This window comes from Vanessa cardui, chromosome 14 (assembly GCF_905220365.1).
Source record: "Vanessa cardui chromosome 14, ilVanCard2.1, whole genome shotgun sequence".
Lineage (NCBI taxonomy): Eukaryota > Metazoa > Arthropoda > Insecta > Lepidoptera > Nymphalidae > Vanessa > Vanessa cardui.
This window is the reverse complement of record NC_061136.1, coordinates 7,958,257-7,981,469: the sequence shown is the minus strand read 5'-3', so window position 1 is coordinate 7,981,469 and position 23,213 is coordinate 7,958,257. Positions and strand designations below refer to the sequence as shown.

Here is a 23,213-nt window from a genome sequence, read left to right as displayed (position 1 = left end):
TGAATAAAAATATAATTACTGATTTAAATTATTTTATAATTAAAAAATTGATTGCTTATGAAATAAATATTTTTCAATTATGTATATCCCCTTATTTACTTTTATTGAATTAGCAATAGGTAGATAGGTACTCTACATTCATTCGCAATGAAAATAAAACACATCGATTCGTTAGCAATATCTGTGTTGGCAATTATTTCATATCTTTAGTGATATCTGTTATGAATTACAGGAACTATTAACACGAATGGGTGCTAGCAATACAATAGGTTGCAAGTTTCATTTAGGAGAATCGTTCAGACTTGAGGCAATTTCGAATGCTATAAGCATTTATTACTATTAAGGTATATTACACAGATAGGTCAGTAGATTCAAGATACAAGTTCGTTTATTTTTTAGATAGACATTTTTTTGGTATTGGTTGGTGGACGAGCACATGGGCCACCTGATGGTAAGTGGTCACCATCATCTATAGATAATGACGCTGTAAGAAATATTAACTATTCCTTACATCGTCAATGCGCCAGCAACCTTCGGAACTAAGGTGTTATGTCCCTTGTGCTTATAGTTACACTGGCTCACTCACCCTTCAAACCGGAACACAATAATACTGAGTACTGTTATTTGGCGGTAGAATAACTGATGAGTGGTTGGTACATACCCAGACGGGCTTGCACAAAGCCCTACCACCAAGTAATGAACGAAAAAGAGACATAAAAAAGTAACCATTGAGTGATTTATATGAACAGTGGAAATCGCTAAAGTAGCTGAAGCAGCAAACGGAAAATTCTATCAATCTCTTGTGAGCGCTGCCTATAACTAACTGTAAGTAAATAAAGTTTTATTGCAAAGGTCATAATGATGAAGGAACGATTGCCTACACACAGTTATATAACAAAAAGGACGCCATAAAAAAAGATCCTTTTCGTATCCGGCAATGTGTAAAGCATCTGAAATAAAGCTTGTACATCAATGTTTTCACGGATATAAATTTTATAGTTAAGGAATAAAAACAGGTCGATAAGGTAGACGTGAAAATCGCAAGAAATTATAGTGTGTTAGAATTTAATAAAGGATTTTCATGAAATGTTGAATCGCGAGACCACATAAGAGCTTGAATCGTTTTATCGAAAAGAGACTCTAATATACGGCTATTAAAATTGCTATTTACATAACAACGAAATGCAACTGAAAATCGTTTTATTACTTGTAATATTTCTTAGTTATATGCATTATTGGTATTATTCACACCTTTATGATTAAAACGATTTATATTATTATATTTGTTGTTTTTTAAAGTGAAATGTATGTGTTTGTTATGTTAATGTTTTTTTTTATATCCAATTGATTCACCTCATCATAATAAACCATAATAAAATATATATTCTTTTATATGAATAGTATTGTTTTATTATAATTTACTCGAAGATATATATTGCATAAAATGAAAATAAGGTTCTTTATTGTAATAGTATACACTATTCTCTTTCTAATCTCATAAGTGTTTTTTTTTCTTATTTAATGACTAATATTTTATTGTTTGCTAAACATAGCACTATTAGGTAAACATAATATTGTAAATTTTAGCTACAACCCACAAGAACCCTGATACCCAATAATAGAGCATACAATATATTATCGTCAGGGAAATGCTTAAAGTCGTAAAGATAAATATCAATATGATTCCCCGTAGCTATTTTGCATGTCATATTGTATGTTTATCGCTTAGGATAATAGTCCATCGAATAGCATCGTCAAAACTCTCAAGGCTTTCTTGTAATAGACATTGGAAACAAAATATAAAAAGATGAATCTGTGTGAATTTTAAAATCAATTAATAAAGTATATAAAAGTAAAGTAAGTTGTTAAAAGAAATAAAAAATGAAGAGCATTGCGTTATATCCGATGATCAAATTTTATATCAGCGCCCACGCATTTTAAAGGTTATAAAAGTGACCTTATTTTATAAAATCATTTAAAGCAAATAAAAATATAAAACTGTATCAGAGTAATATTACGTTACACAAGTATGCGCTAAATTGCCTTGTACCCCATGAACGTCAGCCTTAGGCTGGTTGTATGGCCATTACAGTATATAAACTTTCTACCTTACCTTACAAATAAACTGATCGATAAACGATTTTACGTGATCGTTGTATTTACATTTTATAATGATTTAATCAATCTACATACAGGTATTATGAGAACGCTGTTAAATTAATCAAACGTAACACGCTATAATAACTTATTTTACAAATCTATAAATATTTTTTTATAAAATGAATATGATTTAAATCTTATTAAGTAGTGCGATTATTTTTATTATTATTACGAAATCGTACTTATATGACAATAAAATATTCTTCGTTGCACGAGCATTATTTACATTATTACATCATAAATTTTAACTGAAACTGGAAGAATGTAATCTCTTTCTAATCTAAATCTTCAGAAACATTTTTAATTCACTTAAAATATGGCAAATTTCTCGTGTAGCAATTGATAGCATGTGACATGAAAGATTTTTCAAGAAATTCTCTCGTACATAATATGATAATAACAAACGAAATTAAACTCGTAACTAAAAAAGTCATGTTGTTTATAATTCTAACGTTCTTAAAAAACTCTAAATGAATATAAACATATAGTATATTTCTATGTGATTATGTATCCTATAGTATCATTTTGAATGAATTAATGTTATCCAAGCTGAAAATAAATAAAATAAATGAAGCAAAATTGAAGGAAAAAATATGTTTAATTTTTTAAAAGGAAAAGACGCTTAAAGTGGCCTCAATGAGTTACTTTCTCAACTATTTAAAGATATAAGATGAAAAAAGTATCGTGAGCTAAATATAAATACAAATTTAATTTTAGTATGCGAATAAACTGGTAAAACACGCTTTAAAGAAAGTTCATATTCCTTTTACAATGTTCTGAAATATCTTTACGAGATATTTTCTATATTATTACAATCAGTATTTTATAGTCTGATTCTACTTTTATCTTTTCTATATCAATATCTATTATTCGTATAACGTAATCGCTAGCTTGATTTATATTCACAAAACATAATAAATTGAGGCAGTGTCTTTTCGAGTTTTATATTAAAAAATCACACACAAATCTTACGGTGATGTGATTAAGTCAAAAAGCGGATTGCCACAGACAGAAATAACTTTCAGAAGAACCAAATGCGCCCTCGGAGCGTTTACAATTGTCTACAGTAAACTATAAAATACACGACTTGCACAACTTTACTGTCTCCTATCTGCTAATGTATCTTTTTACTACTAATGGGAAGGTTTTATATCTGCCCATGCATTCTGCATTTCAAACTAGTTCTTTTTACAGATAATATTATCAATGCCTTGCGTACAACAACAGCCTGTAAATTCCCACTGCTGGGCTAAAGGCCTCCTTAGAGGCCCCCTTAGAGGAGAAGGTTTGGAACATATTCCACCACGCTGTTCCAATGCGGGTTGGTGATATACACATGTGGCAGAATTTCTATGAAATTTGTCACATGCAGGTTTCCTCACGATGTTTTCCTTCACCGCCGAGTACGAGATGAATTATAGAGACAAATTAAGCACATGAATCAGCGGTGCTTGCCTGGGTTTGAACCCGCAATCATCGGTTAAGATGCACGCGTTCTAACCACTGGGCCATCTCGACTCATATGCCTTGCATAATGATGTTCAATTATATTTTAAGTAAATTTGCTCTGCTGGTATACGTAGAAGGGCGCGCAAACGAAGAAGCACTCTATTTCCTCATTCTAATTACAGAAAGAAAATCTCAATATTTTTAATAATCACAATCTGGGTTTTAACCCTGTACCTCGGGATATCGTAACGTACAAGGTTTTAATTTTATTTTTTAAGAATGAAACAAATGAGTCGTTAAGATTACGTGCATAGATTTGCACACGTGATTGGCAGTGTTGTGTGAATGAATTTAAAATGCATAAGGCCAGCTGTTGGCACTGTTCCATTCTTGAATTCTTAAGCGTTTGAATTGTTCCATTTTATAGAAGAAACCATACAGGTACCTACTATCTCGATTAATTATACACACTATAAATATTTAACTGTAATAACTGTAGTAGTATATTTTGACAAGACTTAAAATAACATAAGTCATATGGCCTGTGTTGAATAAAATATATGTAAGTAGTATATCAAAATTGACACCATGAGATCAATGAGATAAATGCTCAACTTCCTGAGTTTTTGATCAGATCTCGTTCGTTTGGAGGTCATAAATAATATTTCCGTACAGTACGCGTAATAATTAAGTTCCCTTTGTTTTTACGATCACTTTCTGAGTACATATTTATTTAAACTTCTTATTTTCCTTTACCTTCTATTAAGAGAATGATAGACTCAAAAATAATAATAAAGTATTCTTGTTGTTGTTTTAATGTATCTTTATTGACTTCCGCACGAGTCACGAGGATGTAGTCACTTAAAACTTTTAAATTAAGGCTACTGTTCAGAATCTCCCAACAGAACAACTTATTATTGGTACGACGCGAGATTCAAACTCTGATACTGCAGCCTCATAAATATTCACTAGACTAACCAAGTAGAAAATTTATTATTGTGTTTAAAGTGATCGAACTGCATTCGACGAATAATAAGTAACCATAACAGTAATTTTCTAAGTGTTAGGTCTAATTATCACAGCGAATGCTTCCAATACTACCGGAATGAGGTAAGAGGCTGTTATTGAAAACAATTATTTTGATTTTTTAATATCGGTACTTATTAGATAAACACGCGATCCACTAACTTCAAATCGCTATAATTATATATTATAATGAACAATTAGAATTCCATGGATATAATTCATTAAACAGAATTATTTCACAACATAGTACTGGTTTCCTATCAGCCGTAACCGTGTCGAGGAAAAACGTGCGACACTGGTAAATAATAAGGCATTGTGGCCCATAATAATAGGTAAATCTGATTGTCTCACAAACGCCGAATGATCATTGTCGGTGATTGCATGAAATACTTCAATAACGCGCCCGATACCTAAATGTAGAATAACAATCACTGTTTACCATAGATAGTGATAAATGCCGTTTTAGGCATTAACCTCGTGTAGATGTTGAGATCGTGATGTTTTTACCCTTTGCGTTTCGTTATTAATTTCAACGAGAGCATGTCACATGTGACATAAGAAGCGAGTGAGAATATCGTACGTAACGTTTGACAAAATTTTAAACAGTTTCACTAACGCTGTTCTTATTGATATAAGAAGTTATATAATATTTAAGATTATAAAGGTTTGTAGTCATTAATAGAATAGAATAATAGAATAATATATTGTTAAATATAGGAATTGAAAAAGTATAAATACATTCTCGAGGACTAATTTTCAGTGTTTAAATTTTAATTTCGTTCGATAATAACTTTTTTTATATTCAATTCGCGAAAAATAATATGGGAATCCTATTATTTTATGAACTTTATTTGAATATTTTTTTATCTTATTTAAAAAATGACATAGAGATTTGAAAATATATTAATATTTAAATTAATTTTTTGACTTACCACACTACGATAATTTCCCTAAAGTTATTATTAGTTATTTTTCAATAAAATATATTACGGGAAACTATCTTCTATGATATAAATTATTAAAATTCGAATAATATTTGATTAATTACAGAATTTATGAATGGGTTAGAACATGCATTTCCGTTACATTCAAAAATGTAATTATTCATTTTTATTTATTATCGTCATTAATTATTATTAAGTCTGCTTCAATGCTTACCTTCGCCTATTTATTGTTCATAAACACTTAAAAACACTGTGCACTAAACAAAAAAAAAATTGTAAAAACCAATATGACTTCGAGTGGCGTGACGGTGGCTGACACGCCGATTCTTGCGCCCGCGCACCTTGTACGAACTAAGCCGTGCGAAGGTAGGACATACAATTTTATACTAGCAAGCGGGGATCGAGTTTATCTGACAGTAATTCGGTAATTCGAAAAAATACATTCGAAGACATTTAGTTCAACTGATTATAATAACAGTACCTTCAACAATTAAAAATAATTACTCCAAATTCGTCATTACATTAAAACAAAGTAACTTTAAATTTAATTAATTTTATAAATATATTTATTTGTGGAACTTGAATACATTTTTATCATTTTTATGTTGTACACGCTATAAAAATACCTACTTTGTTTTTAAATTAAAACCTATATTATTTTGTTTTTTTTTAAGTATGTAATAGTTATTTATAACATTTTACCAGATCTCGTTTTCGCATCGACATTAATAATAATATTTTTTTATTTTTTATTTCTAACTTACGAATTTAATAGTAAAATAGCAAGTATCTCATATATTATACACTAAGTTATAATCTTTGTAAAGTGAAGGCACTCCCGAACCCCAATTTATTAGCTCGCGACTTACGACCGACCGCAATGATCATAAAAGTTGATCGAAAAGTTCGCAGAAGTACTAACGAATTATGGCTAGAAGACGTTAAGAAGCAAGGTAAACATACTTACTAAGTGTAATGGTTCTGTGCTTCGTATTTCATAGTAGACATAAACGTAATACTACTATTTTGTCGTTTTATTGTAGGAAATTATTATACCTAAACACAAAACAATGTGTCAGCGTGATTCAGATCTTTACGTCAAAAAAACTTTAAATTCTTTTCATGACTCAAATGCAATAAAATGTTACTTATTAAATTCCTATCCATTTCAGTTGAAATACCTTAAAATGCTGCTGAGGCCACTCAGAATTTCTTTACCCAAACTGGAAATGTGCCAATGTTTTTATTTGCTATCAAGCAATGAGTGCATTTTTTATTATTATATTAGTATGTATCTTTTACTTTTATATATAGCACGTTATATTTGTAATATAACCTTATTTGACAAATTAATTTTGTGGCACATACACATTACGCATTCGTACATTACCACCCTTTGAACTGGATTTATAATTTACCGAGACATAGAGTTTAACTCTATATAGCACATTATACGAAAAATAGCAGCCGATTTCGAATCAGAAACGTATGAAGTGTTTTTTGTATTTCTACGCAAAAAAATAAGGCGAGAAAAATAAATCTAATACTCAATTAGTAATTATATGACCAAGTTTTAATGCTAAAATGAATAAGTAAAAAAAAGTATCACCACACGCTCGAAGCAATACCGTTATAGTTTAAGATATAAAACATTCTCGGCATAAGTTTGCATAAGCAGTTATGTGGAATTAGTAAATATATCAATTTAAATATTGCACTTACACACCGAGAGGAACGTATAGAGGCTCGCTATAAAGACATACAATTTAAGAGCAAGAGTAACACAACAATATGACGAGCCCTTTCATTAAAATAACACTGCAGCTCTTACAATTTAATTTTGATTTGGTTGCGCGTCCTAAAATCAACCTTCAAAATCTGAATTTCGCCGAGATTGTTACTCCAAAGTATAAATAAGACGTTACATTTCCACAATACCGCATAGAGTAATACCAAATTTTAAATTGTTGTCGGCTCGTAGATTCATAGACAAAAGGAGAGACAGGTATGAGAGAGCTATCCCTTAATAATTAAGAGTTGTGAAGTGAATAGCAGTGACTTTTAATAATTTAGGGATTTTTACGTTTAAAAATTTTTAATTAATTTCATATTTAACATAAATCAGCAGACAATCATGATTAGAACAAAAGAAATGAAAACGTTACATTTAAAATAATAAATGTAAAAATTGAGGAATGGATGAACTCCTTCGAACGGAGATTGAACCATTCGAAGGAGTTCATCCATTAATGTTATATAATTTTTAATTTTATTCATTTTTCTACTTAATTTTTTGCTCTAATATTTTTTAACATGATAATCCAAACGGTCTATAACATTACATATATTTAAATCTAACTGATGGACGATTTAAAGATGAAAGTAAGTTTTGACTTAATTTATTTATCAATCAAATTTATTTTGTACATGTCGTTTTACTTACCTTCACATGTTAGTTTATATGGGTCGATTCTTGTAATCTAATTTCAAACCGGTTCTATATCACCGAATTATTTAATATTTTGACCTCACTTTTGGTACGGGTGACATACAATCTAATATATTAGAATATCATGTCATTTCATTGACCATTGCAAATGTAAATAAGTACATAATTGATATTTCCCTTTAATTGTGGTTATAAACAGAAACGTATAGTTTTCCCTTACTGAGATTGTACTGTTCATTTTATTACTTATAATTATATATTTATGTAGAAACTTAAACTAAATAACGTTATTTTATGATTTCTCTTTTATTTGGATATTATTTCTCGAAATTAAGTCAAGTATTATGCAATTGTTGAATTGTTCACAAGATTTCTAATTTTTATTGCCCATAATTAAATTAGAAAATAATAAATTAAAATTTTTGCATTTTTTTCTTTTGATTTAATTTGCGAAATAGTTAATTACTTAACGAAACACCGACCGTCATACTTTAACAAATAATTTAAAAGATTGTTAGGACCAAAGGAATTTATGACATCTAACTAACTATCTTTGGCTTTTTGAAATTTCAGTTGTAACCAATGATGAATGGAGATGGATTATTACTATTATTATTATTCGGCAGTATTGCAATTCTAGAATAATAGATGCTGTTATCATTCTTGTGACATTCCACGTGGTCATAATTTCCATGATATTTTTTTTCATTTTTGTTCATATATTAAGTATGTATTAAGTGCTCAGTTTAAACATTTCTTAAACAAAGTATACGTATGTATCAAACTGTATTATCATCTGTATAAACAATAAGTAAAAATTCCACAAAAAATGCATTTTATATCACGAACAATGAGAGTGAAAAATAGGTATTAAGAATATAAAAAATATTAAAAATTATTGATATTGTCTATGGTAAAATATTGTAATTATCTTGGAGTAATCTTTGACTCGTAGTATTTGAAAATACGTCAGAAGAACTCTAACGCACACTCACGCATAGATTGGCAGTAATATCAAGTACTTAAATTTATGATTAAATAATACGCAATAGTAATAATTATATCGTTGAGATTCAATGAATAATTCTTTAAAAAAACTATCTACGTGCTTGAGCCAATCTAGGTATTATCATACTCGTTCTTACATATCAATATAAACAAATATTTCCGTCCTTGTCTTCGTACAAATATTATAATATAAGTTGAAATAGTTCCATGTGCTGTATGTTTGTACAGACAAAGTAATATCTAGTACCTTGGCAAACTTATAACATGATGTATTGTATTGCATTCATGGCATTAAAATTTAAAGATTATGTATCAAGTGAAATAATATAAGTCATATAATAATAATATCCTCAAATAAGTATTAAATAAAATGTTAATACCAATTTCTTTAATCATTATATAATCAAAAATACGATATAATATAAATATATTATAATGTTTATGAATAATAATTATAATTCATATAAAAAAATAATTTAAATAATATCTATACCAAACGTGTGCGAAACGAGTTAATGATTAGAAAGTACAAAAAATGACTTTGAATCATTTAAAAAAATATTATTAAATATTGTATGAATAAGATGTGTGTACATCATACAGCCTTCAACACGTGCGACGTTTGAAGGAATGTAAATAAGTAATTTATTTACATTTGTTGTAATTGTGTTTTGTTGTATTACAGGCCAAACCGTCCACATGGTTGATCATATATAATATACCAAAAACTTCTCTTAAAACCGCCGTATCTTCTCGTTTAAATTTAAGATACATTAGTTTAGTGGTTTTTTTATTAAGTATATGCACACACATATACTACAGGAGTTTAGACTTATTCGATATGTTAGATGGCTCTTTGAAAAAGGTGTAATAATATTTTATATCAAATATTTCATGAGACCTGAGAAAGATTGTCCAAAAACATCTTATTTAAATCACTGGAAAATAATATAATATAAATAAAAGTACTTTCAATACATATATTTAGATATATATTCAGTTGGGATTTGGACATTGGTTTACGTTTGGAGTCTGGCAAAGACTCTTAATAATTATTGATTTAAAAATATATTTTTCAAAAATCATCAAATCTTGTAAATTAATTTCGTATATTATAAAATGTAACAAGATAAAGATTAGCCAACATTAGTTAGTGTTTCTACTAGTAATTGTAATTTAATTAGGGTTATCTCTTTGATATTAGAATAGCTCAATAGTTTCTAGTGATATTACTCTCGTAATATTGTTTGAAATTAAGCTGAGTGACAAATTTCAGAGTAATAGTAATATCACTAGTGGAATTATAATATCACTATTTGAGGATACACTGTGATATATATACGTAATTATTATTATTATAACTCGTTTTGATTTCTTTTTTCGATAATCTACGATAATATTTGAAATAAATTAAAATATATTTTTTTTATAATTAATTTCGAGAGAGGATGCTCACTGCAACACATGTTATTTAGCTTTTGAGTTATTTAAAAGAAATATACTTTTCTATTAATCAATGAATTAATTCCGCTATAGCTTTCAGTTTGAACGTTCATATACTGCATACATATCTTAAGGGCAATCTTAGGTTGCATAAAAGGAACCTAGCCGTGTAATAATACTCTTACATGTTCTGTGATTATTAACTGGTGTAACAGTTGCAAAAGTTCCTTTAGCATACGGCAAAATCGTTCCTAAGTATTTAGAGTAAGAGGACGTCATTAAAACGTTTGCGAAACGTTTTATCTTTAGACTTCACTGTGTTCCGTTACAATATGGCCATAGATTGTAACTTCGTTCAGTAACCGATAAGTGAAATTTAAAATTAAAAAAATAAATCCACTTTGTTTATACTTAAGTAGAAATGGCACAGCAGATGGAATTTTTAATCACTATTTTATTATTATGCTTAATTTTTTTAATGAGATAGGTGGCAAACGACTATGAGCAACGTGTGCAGCAACGGGGGCTTGCAGGTGCGTTGCCGGCCTTTAAGAAAGAAATACGCTCTTTTATTTAGGCTCCCAAGTCGTATCGACTCGAAAAAACCGCTGGCGAAAGCTGGTTTGTGAAAGAGAACATAGTCATATATTTGTCTATGTCGAATGTAAATCTGCCTGTGTATCCATTTCAGCAGCATTGGAAAATAAGTTCCATAACATTATCATCAAGAGATAGGGAAGTATTATTATATCAATGTGACATTTAAATATTACAGGTTGATAGTTTTCTTTACTTTATTTATCAGCATTATTTTGACGTGGCGATTGTATTGTTTGTTTTTTTATGAATTAATAAAATAACGTTTCTAGGCCATGGCGTTTTATATTATTGAGGAAAGGATTTTATGTAGTATTGTTCAGTTTAGAGCGCATAGCTGCAAGATTGTATTTTTCCTGATATCCTCTTTACACGCTCTATTAAAATAGCTTATAAATGTTTTGGAGGCTGTTTATAATATGATTATTTGGTGTCAACTTGCGTTTGTTAGATTTACACGAAAATACTGTACATGATCTTTCATTTCTTTTCTCAAAACTAAGAGAGAAAGGCAACTATAATCTTTGAGGACAGACTTGTGCAATAAAAGTCCTTCTGAGGCAATTTCGTCTGCAAGTCTATTTGATTGACTGTAATGACATTTATGTTTAAAATAATATAAATAAGATAGCAAATAGTAAGTTACCTAATAAGTTGTAACCACAATCCATGGACAATGAAGCTGCAAAAAATAATAATGATACATTTAATTGTCAACGCGCCTAGAACCTTGAGAACTATGATCCGTTCTGGCTCTAGCGCAATCACCTCATACCGGAATACAAAAAAAATAATAGCAAGAAGTTTTTAGGGGAGACCGGGGATGGTTGGCTATAGGGGCAGGTAGACTAGGCGACAATAACGCGCCACCATCACGTGATTTTTATCAACCGATCACGAACGACGATGCCTTCCCGCGGCCCGCTAACTCGTGTGGAGTGAGACGCCACAGTCGCGCGGTGTTCGTGAGTGGCATCACATGTTTTGTTTTTGGTCTCGGTAAGTAATGTTTTTGTTCGTATTGTTTTTTGTTATTGTGTCCATAGATCAGTTTGAAACAATTTTTTTGTTATGCCAAATGTAAATATGATAGCTTTATTCTATATCAAACGGTATTGCTTCCATGTTAGTTTCACAGTTTGCATACGATATCGAGTTAAAATTCAAAATGGCGTCCGGGGTTGGTTGACAATTTTTCTTCGGGGTAGGTAGACTAATTAATAATGCAGACCTTGGAAGTGCAGTTCCTGTTCCATCAACCTCCCAAACAAATCCATCAGTTACTTTACCTGAACTTGTAGAACTTCCATCAAATTCAGGCGGAGGTTCTGCTAATTTGATGCTTCCTATATTGCCAGAAAGATCAAATTCATCTAGTACCGTTTGCGAATCAACATCTATTCTTCATGAAGAACATGAACGAGAAGAACCAGAAATGGAAAATATACATCAGTCAGTTATTGATGCCCGTCCATTTAAAACACCACCACAAGAATTTACTCAAGATATACTTCCACAAATCCAACCGCAACCATGTGTAACACCACCTCTACCTGAATCCAATCAAAGTTTTCTTTCACCTGTAGAGATTAAACCTTTTCCAAAAGCAGTGCCGCGGCTAGGAAGTAGAATAAATATACGAAAACGTAAAAGCACCATATATACAGACACTCCTGAGAAAGAAAATCTACTTGAAATAAAAATGAAGCAAATACGAAAAGAAACTTTAAAAAAGATGAAAAAAGAAAAATCTACTCCAAACACAAAAGCAAAAAAGAGAACAGGCAAGGGAAAAGGTAAAGGAAAGGGTAAGGGAAAGAAAACTAAGAGTAATTATGATCTTTCAGATGTAAGTGACGACGATGACGCAATTTGTCTGGAATGTACCGAATCCTATTCTGCCAGTAAACCTGGTGAAGAGTGGGTCCAGTGCATTACGTGAAAGTTATGGGCTCATTCTAATTGTGCAAAAGGCTGTTTGCTAATGTATGAATGTAAAAATTGTAATTTTGATTTATTTATTGATTTAGAAGACTGATATCATGGTCTGATTTTTGATAGATATCTACTTACACTAGATAAGATTCATACCTAGGTTAAGTTTTAAAAAAATCTTTTGTTTTGATTAATGTTTAAAGTGTAATTACTATTTCGAAGGTGATATTTTTTTGCTAGGAGATATGTTTAAAAACTCTTAATTATGAGACTGATTGTTATAATTTCATAAATAAGATAGTTTTAAGAAAAGAAGTTTTTGTTTTTATAAATAAAACATAAGATACACAAGTTTATGTATGTTGAATAATATTTTTATAATAGCATCGTGATCTTTATTAGTGATTTATTCTTCTTTTTCTTAGTGATTTATTAGAACAATTCAAGTTGCAATTAAGGTTCAAACAGAAAGTACAAAAATGTATGTTACTTATTGTCAAGTTAGGTTTTTAATAGTTTAATAAGAGACTGTTACCTTTATGAAAGTTCTTTATTAATGGAGAAGGATCTCAAATTTAAGTTTGTTAATAATTAAATAAAAAGTTTCTATCATTTACTATATTTTGATGTTTTATTTTATACTAATCCTCTTTATTCATACTAATTACTGCTTAGGTCAACCTACCCCATGCTAATGGTCAACCAGCCCCGGATATGGGGTAGGTTGACCAAATGTCAGGGGTTTAGAAAATCAACTAAATAAGTATAATTACGAGAAATATATAGTTTATAGGTTAGTATTTTAGGTACCTGAATAGTTATTCTATCTGTATCAACTTTTGTTTTTTATAAAACAAGCTAAACATCGGAAATATTGAAGCTGAAGTAAAAAGTTGGTCAACCATCCCCGGTCTCCCCTACTGTAGAACATATTCTAATTTCAATTTTTTATTTCATGAAAAGCCTGCTTCTACATATAGTAACAGCCTTTAATGTCCCAATAGGCTAAATTCTACCACTGGGTACAGGATTGGAGCTGATTAAAGTCACTATGATGCTGCAATGACGGTTAATAGATGTGGCTGAATTTAATTGAATAAAGATATATGCTGGTTTCCTCACGATAAAGGAAAACTCCTTTATCACAAAGCACAAGATCAATTATAGACACGAATAAAATGCATATCCATTCTGTGGTGCTTGCAGGATTGGAACCCACAATCACCCGTTAAAATACAAGCGTTGTAACCACTGAACAATCACGACTCTAACGAATATCTTACCCAGTTTTTTAACCAGACGTTCTTACACAAAGACCTACAATCAAGACGATCACCTAATATTGTTTAACATACATATTAAGTTTAATCATCTGTCAGGCATTCAATTTCAAAACTACTCAATTGATTCAATATTACGATATGTTAATATATATCTATTACCTATATAATCTTTTATGTACACAATTATTGAACCCGTAGCCAAATTAAATACATAACTTGTAAACTCGTGTTTGCCAAATATAACAGCTGTAAATGTGTTGTAGAAGTCTTAATATAAGCACGTCCTCTGGCTAGTTTTAATGAATAAATTCACTATGTTTTGTCTAGACTCTATTATTTACCTTTTGGATTTGTCAATTAGTTATATTTATTGGGTACGGTGAAGATCAAAACGCTTTCACGAGAACCTTTAAAGGAAAATGTGTAAAGTATTTTTTATTCTATTTGGATGTTTGTAAATGGCATATGGAGTAGTATGTCTGAACTGTCAGTAATAAACCGTTTTAATATAGTATGTACAGGTAAATTTCCTATGATGTAAGCGTTCTAAGCATCTTGGCTTGTTCTTGATTACCCTGCACATAAATGTAATAAAAATAAGTTATTTGTAACATTTTATTTTTATTTTTGTTAACAAGCTTTAGTTACAATTCATTAAATAAGTAATAAAGTTAAGCGCTTAAAATAACTGAAGGAACGCAAAGCGTGGGCATATATTAATTATATCATATTTATATTAACCGCATTCCGCCCACGACTCGTTGACAATAATCTACCGACCACCATCACCTTTAATTTAATATTAAGAATACAGTGGAAAATTCTACTGACTTATTTAAGAGTAGTGATTCTCTCATAAATCTATTCCTAACAAAAATATTTTGCGGCCAAATCTTAACAGGGCTTATTCTGCTAATCTATAAACATTACGATACATTCCTTATTCTATTTCGATTTAACTTCTAATGAACTGCTGTTGGATCTTTGAATTAGTAAATTAGGAAAACAGGCAGCAGGCAATGAATAAGTTTCGTTCCGATTGCGGTAAAATACTTCTTGTTAGCAGAATTGTTCCCCTTTTTCAGTTTCTTTACACGTGGCTTGGTTTCGTCTAGCTTAGTGGTCGCTAGCTAACCTAACTTCCCTTTACGCTATTTTTTGCTGTAATACATGTTGTTCTCAAGAGCTTCATAAAGGGTCCACCCTTTATTTATTTTTTTGCAATGGTGGTCATCAGTTCGATATCATATTTTTATGTTCTTTCGGCAATTCATTAGAACCGGTAATGAGAATACCTCTTCAAATCAGGCAATTTACTCGAATTATCAAACACAGTTATAATTTTTCTAAAATTGAATAATCTGTCTGTCAATATTTCCAATTCAAAATTGGGCTATCGAATGGTTTAATTTAGTTGGACTGAATCAAGCTGTGGATATCAATTGTCAATTTTCGGTTGACGTTGACGCCGCTTGCATTGTTTGCATACATAAAATGCTATCCATCTTTTTGGACTACATCAGGATTACATATGTTCCCTTTAATTTTTATAGAATGTGATTAGATAAGTGAAATACATATAAGAAAAGAAGGATGCACGTAAGCGACCTATCAGCGCTCATATTATTTAACTTTGAACATTGATTTATTTAAGAAAATATATTAACCTTTAACGTAAAATTTTGTTATACTTATTACATATCTGAATTTGCCAAATTAAAAAGATGATGTACTCAATACGCTAATACGCCGATAGGATCAATGAAAGACGATTTAAGAAAGATTATTCGTAACTTACGTCGTTCAAAGGAATGAAATACTGTTACATATCTGTTTACATTTTGCGTGAATTCGAAAAAAAAATACAAATAAACAATAACATTACTTTGAATGATATTTGTTTGATGGAATTTTCGTAACGAGGTCATAGAAAAGATTTATAATTAGAAGCCCAACGAAAAAAAAGAAAAAGACAGGAGTCAGACACGTACTTGCTCTTCAAAAGCATCAAGTTCAAATGAGATTGGGAATTGAATTCCGCGGACAGCCGATTTGATTAAGGCATCACGGAAGCGTCCGGGCTATGAAAAAAAAGCATTTCAAAGCAGTGCATTTCATGGTAAAATCCTTTTTTTTACGTGTTATTGCGAACATCGCACTTTTTGCGCGTTAGCCAGACGCCCTTTCTTCTTATTACATTCATATAATCTTTACATCTCCACGTGTTGGGTTCTTCCATCTTTATAGGTCAAACCTCAGATTTATAAAGTTCATCTGTGACTTAATTTAAATTAAAAAGTCTACTTATCGAATATATAACCTCTCCCTTATTTGATAGTTGTTGCTAGTTCCGCAGAATTTCATAGTTGCAATAACTATTTGCTGCTGAAACTCGCTGTGATTCAGTGCGATAAAAGTTTCAAAATATTAGTGTGGACGCTAAATGAAAAGAAAATTGGCAATTAAATTTGACACCATTATATGTACGTACATCAAATAAAAAAAATACAATTTATTGACTCAAAATCGTGTCATGGGAAATGGGGTTAATCGAGACTATTAAATTAGCATTCATTTTGAAATAATAAATTTCATCGATAGTTTATCTGTATTTAAATTATTAAGTTTGTATTATGTATACGTCACTTAACCAACAAAAGCAATGACACAGTTTGATATATAATTTAATAGTTGAAGATATGGCGAAATGTATATAACGAATTGACGGACTAATAGCAATCAGTAAGATAGTAAGTGGAGTACGCAATAGTGCCTACAAACACACACGAATATTTAGGGTCAGGGACTTAACGGTAACAAAAACAATGACAAAACATTACCACCACAAAAACACTAATACTTACGTCAAATTAGTTTTGGGGCTTAATGATTTAAGTACTTTTTTTTAAATATTTCTAAGTCTTGATTCTTTCCTCAAGCGACTGAGCATAAGTCGTCAATGTGCATCTACTACGGTTTAAAAATAATATGCGATCTCTATCACAACAAAATGTTCCAAATGCTCATCTAAATATTGACTAAAATTGTTGGTTTGGAACTAGCAATATCAAAGACCTATTCAAGCTATTATGACCTAAGTTTGCTAATGTATAAATTACAATTTATATAATAAAGTAAATTATTTCGATAAGTAAGCATTAATACTCTCTGATTGAAGTAGTCAGTGTAACTATAGGCACTACATAGTATGTACATGGTATATCGGTTTTCCAGATCATTATTCCATACAGCGCCAAAGTTTATAAGCAGTAGTCCACATACCTATACAATATAATAATATATATTATATAAATATATATTATGTATGTATTTTAAGGCAGATCAATAAATGCAATGATAGCACTGGTTCTAGGTAGATTGAAATGGTGCGCATCGCAACAATGTACCTTTGTTGGGCTGCAACTTGCAAGTTTCATTTACCGAGAAAGTCTGCTCTCAGAAATCAGAGGCCGGGACGAAAAGAAACCGATTGCTGCCAGATTATGCAGAAACTTTGTCTTTTTACATCATTCTTACTACCTTTTTAAGAAAAAACTTCATTATTAAAAATTCAAGAGAAGACATTACTGTTTGTCGCAAATTCGATTTGATCATTTTCAGCATGTTTCTAAATCATATAACTTTGTTAGATTAATTGTTTTTGTTTTTAATAGGCAGTTAATGTTTACATTTTTTAATACATCATAATATAATTATTGTTATATTAGTAAAAAGGTTTATTAGTACAAAGATATACTATTTATTAATAACGGACATATATACCTTCATACTTGTAATTACTATAAATACATACACTTATTAACAAGTTCAATATTTAAATCTGACTAGTTTCCGGAAGTATCTGTGAAAAAATATGTACTGAATAAAAGTTTAAAAGTAAAACTTACTTTCAAAATGATTTTGCTGTAAAACTTTTATTCACAACGTTCATGCTAAACAAAAACTTTACTGCAGGAAAATATTAGCAACAACTTTGTAGTATGCGTGTAGTGCATAATGGTTTTGAAAATTATATTAGTAGTTTATAAAGTATATTTTTATTATGATTGTGTTTTTACTTAGTTGTAGGACTTTCTGCAAGCCCGTCTGAGAAGGTACCACTCACTTATCAGATATTCTTCAAATAGCAGTACCTATTCAGTATTATTTTGTTCCAATTTGCATTCTGAATGAGCCAATGTAACTACAAGGGACATTGGTGATATTAAAGTTAATATTTCTACCAGCGCCATTGTATATAGGTGTTGGTGACCACTAACCATAAAGTGGCCCATTTGCTCGTCTGCCTACTTATATCATAATATATCGTACAAAATCCATTATTAATTAACTGTCAATATTTAAGTAAGCGTATGACTATTTTAATATGTAGACTACGTTTTAGGTTATGTACCTACATTAATAATTGGTAGTTGCTCTATATAAATCAACGCAAAGTTACATTCTCAGAATACTGGGAGACTAGAACGCGGGTAATTATTAAAAGCCTAGCTTTTAAGACAAAATATATCAAATACGTCAAAGTATTGTATCAATTAACAGCACTTGTGCAAAAAATTTTCAAGTGTTTTAAAATTTTAGTTATCTTATTTTTACCCAATTATGTCGAAAAGGAGGGTAACTATTTCAGGGCGTATGTTTTTATCTGTCCTCACCGACCTTCTAAGTTATTTGTCATGATGATATATATGAGGTATCATAAGAAACGTTTATTACTGTCGCGTAGTACTTATAACGCATTTTAATACTAAAACGTGCTTTGTTGTGTCAACAAACCTAACAATAAGAGGAATACGACCACGGTGCTCTGAAAATCACTACGTACATAACTAATCTAATATATTATCATAGTATTAAATAAAAGTATATATATAAATAGTTTACTTATTATATTATAAATACTGTTACATTAACAGTTTGTTGATAATAATCTCGGAAAATAATATTTTCTTGTTTCGTACGCTTCGTAGCCCGTGTTCTTGTTTTAGTTGTAAAACTATTTTTTTTTATAAGAGAATATAAAAATTATCGAATAATTTGAGAACTGTGAAATTATTTCTGAAATCATGGTTTAATAAAAGGGGATTCATATATCGTAAAATAAAACACAAGGAGCGCTCAATCTGTCTATCGAAATTATTTTGCATGTCAACAATAAAAGTAAATTCCAAGTCAATTTATCTCAACTCAATAGGTGAAAAGATGTTATTAATGTAGTTAAGACATTTACTGTCAATCACAAATAAACTACAAAGTAGTGACTATAAAACTAGTATTTTATTTCCACCGTCTAAGTGCTAAAACATTAAGTTATTTATATAAATAATGTCATCATTAGTATGTTGCTCTTTTAAAAAAATATTAATTAATAGGTGTATCAAATCGTAAGTAAATTCTAATGTTATTAGTAATTCTTTATCGGGGATATCGGGTAGAGGATATTTTAGACCTTTTCTGATACACACCATACCTATTTAATTTGACTGGCTAAATCTAATTTGAATATATCATCCCTAGTGCATGTTATTGAATAAAGTTTAAAAGCAAAGAAGAAGTGTTTTTGAGAAATTACTTAGAATATATTATTCGAACTAATTATGTTGTACAAAAGAAAACTCAGGCTAAATTGTTAGAAATAGTGAAAGATAAAAATCTTAAGAAATTAATTTTCACTGTTATCTTTTCATTGAAAATTATTCGAGCGGTCAAAATTTTCTTGATTTGGATTAATGCTCTGCTTTTAAAATTAACCATCAACTATTTTTGATATAACTGGTATGAAATGTTCCTATACCAATGGATTGATGGATGGATCGATTCAATCTTGAACATTTCTTTCAAAAATAATTATACCACAGCTTAACTAAATATTCCAATATTACATCTGTACTTTTAAGATATTTTACTTATGATAGATAGTTTTATTCCTTTGTTAAACTTGTCTATGGATTTCATTCCATACATGGTTGAGCAGATTACGATCTATGAGCATGCTGGCCACTCTATGAACTTCAGTTATTTATTATATATACAGTTATTATTTATTAAAACGATATTTCCAATGTTGACACACTTATAAAAGAATACGTTATATATTATACCGCAGGCAAAAACCCTTGTCTATGCTATGAATTACCTATTTTCATACCGTGTAACGTACTGTTCTATCCCACGCACAGTAAAAAATGCGGTATATGTAATAAAAAAATATTATTTATTTTAGATAAGTATCTATATGTATATATAGTGTAGTAAGTGTGTGTGTAAGTATCTATATGTATATATAATTAGTGTATAATAATCAAATGGAAATGGAAATTGCAAAACTTTAGAATCACAAAAATATCACATTAAAATCCTATTCAGCTTTAATCATTCATAAACATTTATTGTAGTAGATGTAAATATATGAAGATGTATGTATGTATTTGTATATTGATATAAATGTGTACGTAAATAATACAGCAGTATATATATTATGGATGCATTCACTTCGTATAATAGCGGAGATTACAGTAAACGTGTCGCAATTATGAAATTGCAAGGTTTTACTTTTTTATTGAAGTCTTGTACACTAATTAATCTCCTGGTTTTGTTTAACGTTGTAGATTTCCATATTATTAAAAAAACTCGAAAATAAGAAGCCATTAAAACTTACATTCAAAAACAAATTGGTTTATATGAATGGCTCGCATATAATAAATTATATTATACCCATGAGTATACTCAAGGAAAACAAAGGAATCTGCTTTTATTTGTCAAGTATAATGTTTGGAGGCACCCTACTCCTTTGTGAGTTAGACAATATAAAGTTGTCTAAGAATTTCTTTAGAGGCACAAATATTACTGCGCTTTATTTTCCTCCAGAGCACCATGATATATAAATAAATAATTTTAAAGAAAGGAAACACTGAGATTCAGAAACACCGTAAAACAAATAATAAAATGAAAGAAAAATGCAACCAAAATTACATATTAATTGCAAAAGGTGAACGTCTTATTTAGTTGTGACATCATTATGTATCACGATGGACGACACTTAACACTTCAGTAAGTAGTTAAGTTCTTTGATCGAGCCCCAAGTCAGGTCGATAAAAAGCGATAGGATTTTCAGAGTTTAAAAGTTGAAATTATGTCGGTACACACATGTAACTCGGAACGCAGTTTGTCCGACACGACATCTCATCAGATTATGTGAATGAGGGGAAATAGTAATCGGGAGTGCACCTGTGTTTTTGCTGAGCTCTATAATATGAGCAGTCAAGTAGTAACTTACTACTTACTTTTTAAGGAAATTTTTAGTTATTGGCCATTATCGAAACATTTTTCATCATCTATCGAATAAAAAGTCTCACTCATCAATATGTTTAAAACGAGTTTAAAAAGTATAAGGCCAAAGTTAAATATATCAATAGAATCTTAATTTAGAAACGATACTGTGCTGAAATATCAATAAAACTATTAATAAGCTTAAGATATAAATAGCTAAATACTGAAACGTTTGGTCATTTATATCACGTGCCCCACATTCGACACGGTTGCTAATTCCACCGCATTTACATATAACTAAAAGTAGCGTTGCCTTTTAGTTGAAATTTTATATCTCCTAACTTTTATTGCAATCAATAAAATTTAAAAATGACTTATATACGCCGGAGAAGAATTATTCGCCAGACTAATAGTAGTTCTGAAATGTAAAAAATAAATATTCCTATACATAATACGAATATATAAATGTTTTCTTTTTTTAATGTTAAAAAAAAGACATTCAGTAGCACTTAGTTATTGCAAAGCAATATGAACATCTAACTTATAATTTACTAGTGATCAACCGTGGCTTTGCTCAGCGGCTTGTGCTAGGCATAAAAAGTTGGGCAGCGGACGTGCTGCGAAAGCGATCCCGAAGCCTCTCCGTTTCTGCGTTGATGGCGACCATCACAGGGTTTTTAGTGAGTACAACCTCACATAACCCGACATCCCCCCAGGAGTCGGGTATCTATGAAGATTTTCCCTGCGTAAAAAAGGCATAAAAAATTAAATCATATGACTTTTCTTGGAGTTCAAGATTGATTCATACAAAATTTCATCGCATCCAGTTCAGTGGTTTGTCTGTGTCAGAATTACAGTCAGACACAGTTAGTTATGCATTTATAATATTAGTATAGATTAAAAATTACAAAAGCAGGATTACAAGGGGTTAAGGATGGACGAGGCATAAGAGATTAAAAGGATATTTTTAAGCAGCCATTCATTTTACGCGTCAATCAAATTGATGACGCAATTAAGTAAAGATCTTTGTCCTAAAATGTTTTCGTTCCTTTTTAATTTTTTCAGTATAAACAATAAAACAAACTGACGATCAAACATATATAACACATCACTTGAGAAAGCTTAAAATTAATATTAGGTGTACATATTTAGGCCCAGTGGTTAGAACGCGTGCATCTTAACCGATGATTGCGGGTTCCAACCCAGGCAAGCACCGCTGATTCATGTGCTTAATTTGTCTTTATAATTCATCTCGTGCTCAGCGGTGAAGGAAAACATCGTGAGGAAACCTGCATGTGACAAATTTCATAGAAATTCTGCCACATGTGTATTCTACCAACCCGCATTGGAACAGCGTAGTGGAATATGTTCCAAACGTTCTCCTTAAAGGGAGACGAGGCCTTTAGCCCAGCAGTAGGAATTAACAGGCTGTTGTTGTTGTATAGGTACATATTTAAGTAAGAACAGTTTTGATCTTTTGAAATTGCAATCCTTCCTTCGAAACTCAATCAAATAATGAAGACTGAAAATGATCTCTTTGAAATAGATATCACATTGAAATCACTTGGATTTATTATGATTGAATATGTAGCTAACAAAATTTATAATCAATAAGGCGTGCTCTATTGT

The 23,213-nt window shown here is 30.3% G+C and overlaps 1 protein-coding gene across 2 annotated transcripts in view; it reads right to left on the bottom strand.

Annotated features, from left to right (window-relative positions):
* Nucleotides 1-5,944, bottom strand: part of LOC124535245 (peroxidase) — a 53,826-nt gene extending 47,882 nt beyond the window's left edge. For both annotated transcript variants that reach the window (XM_047111375.1, XM_047111376.1), the window contains exon 1: nt 5,794-5,944. The gene's annotated coding sequence lies outside the window, so the exon portion shown is untranslated. The remainder of the gene's footprint in view (nt 1-5,793) is intronic.
* Between the last annotated feature and the right edge of the window lie 17,269 nt (nt 5,945-23,213).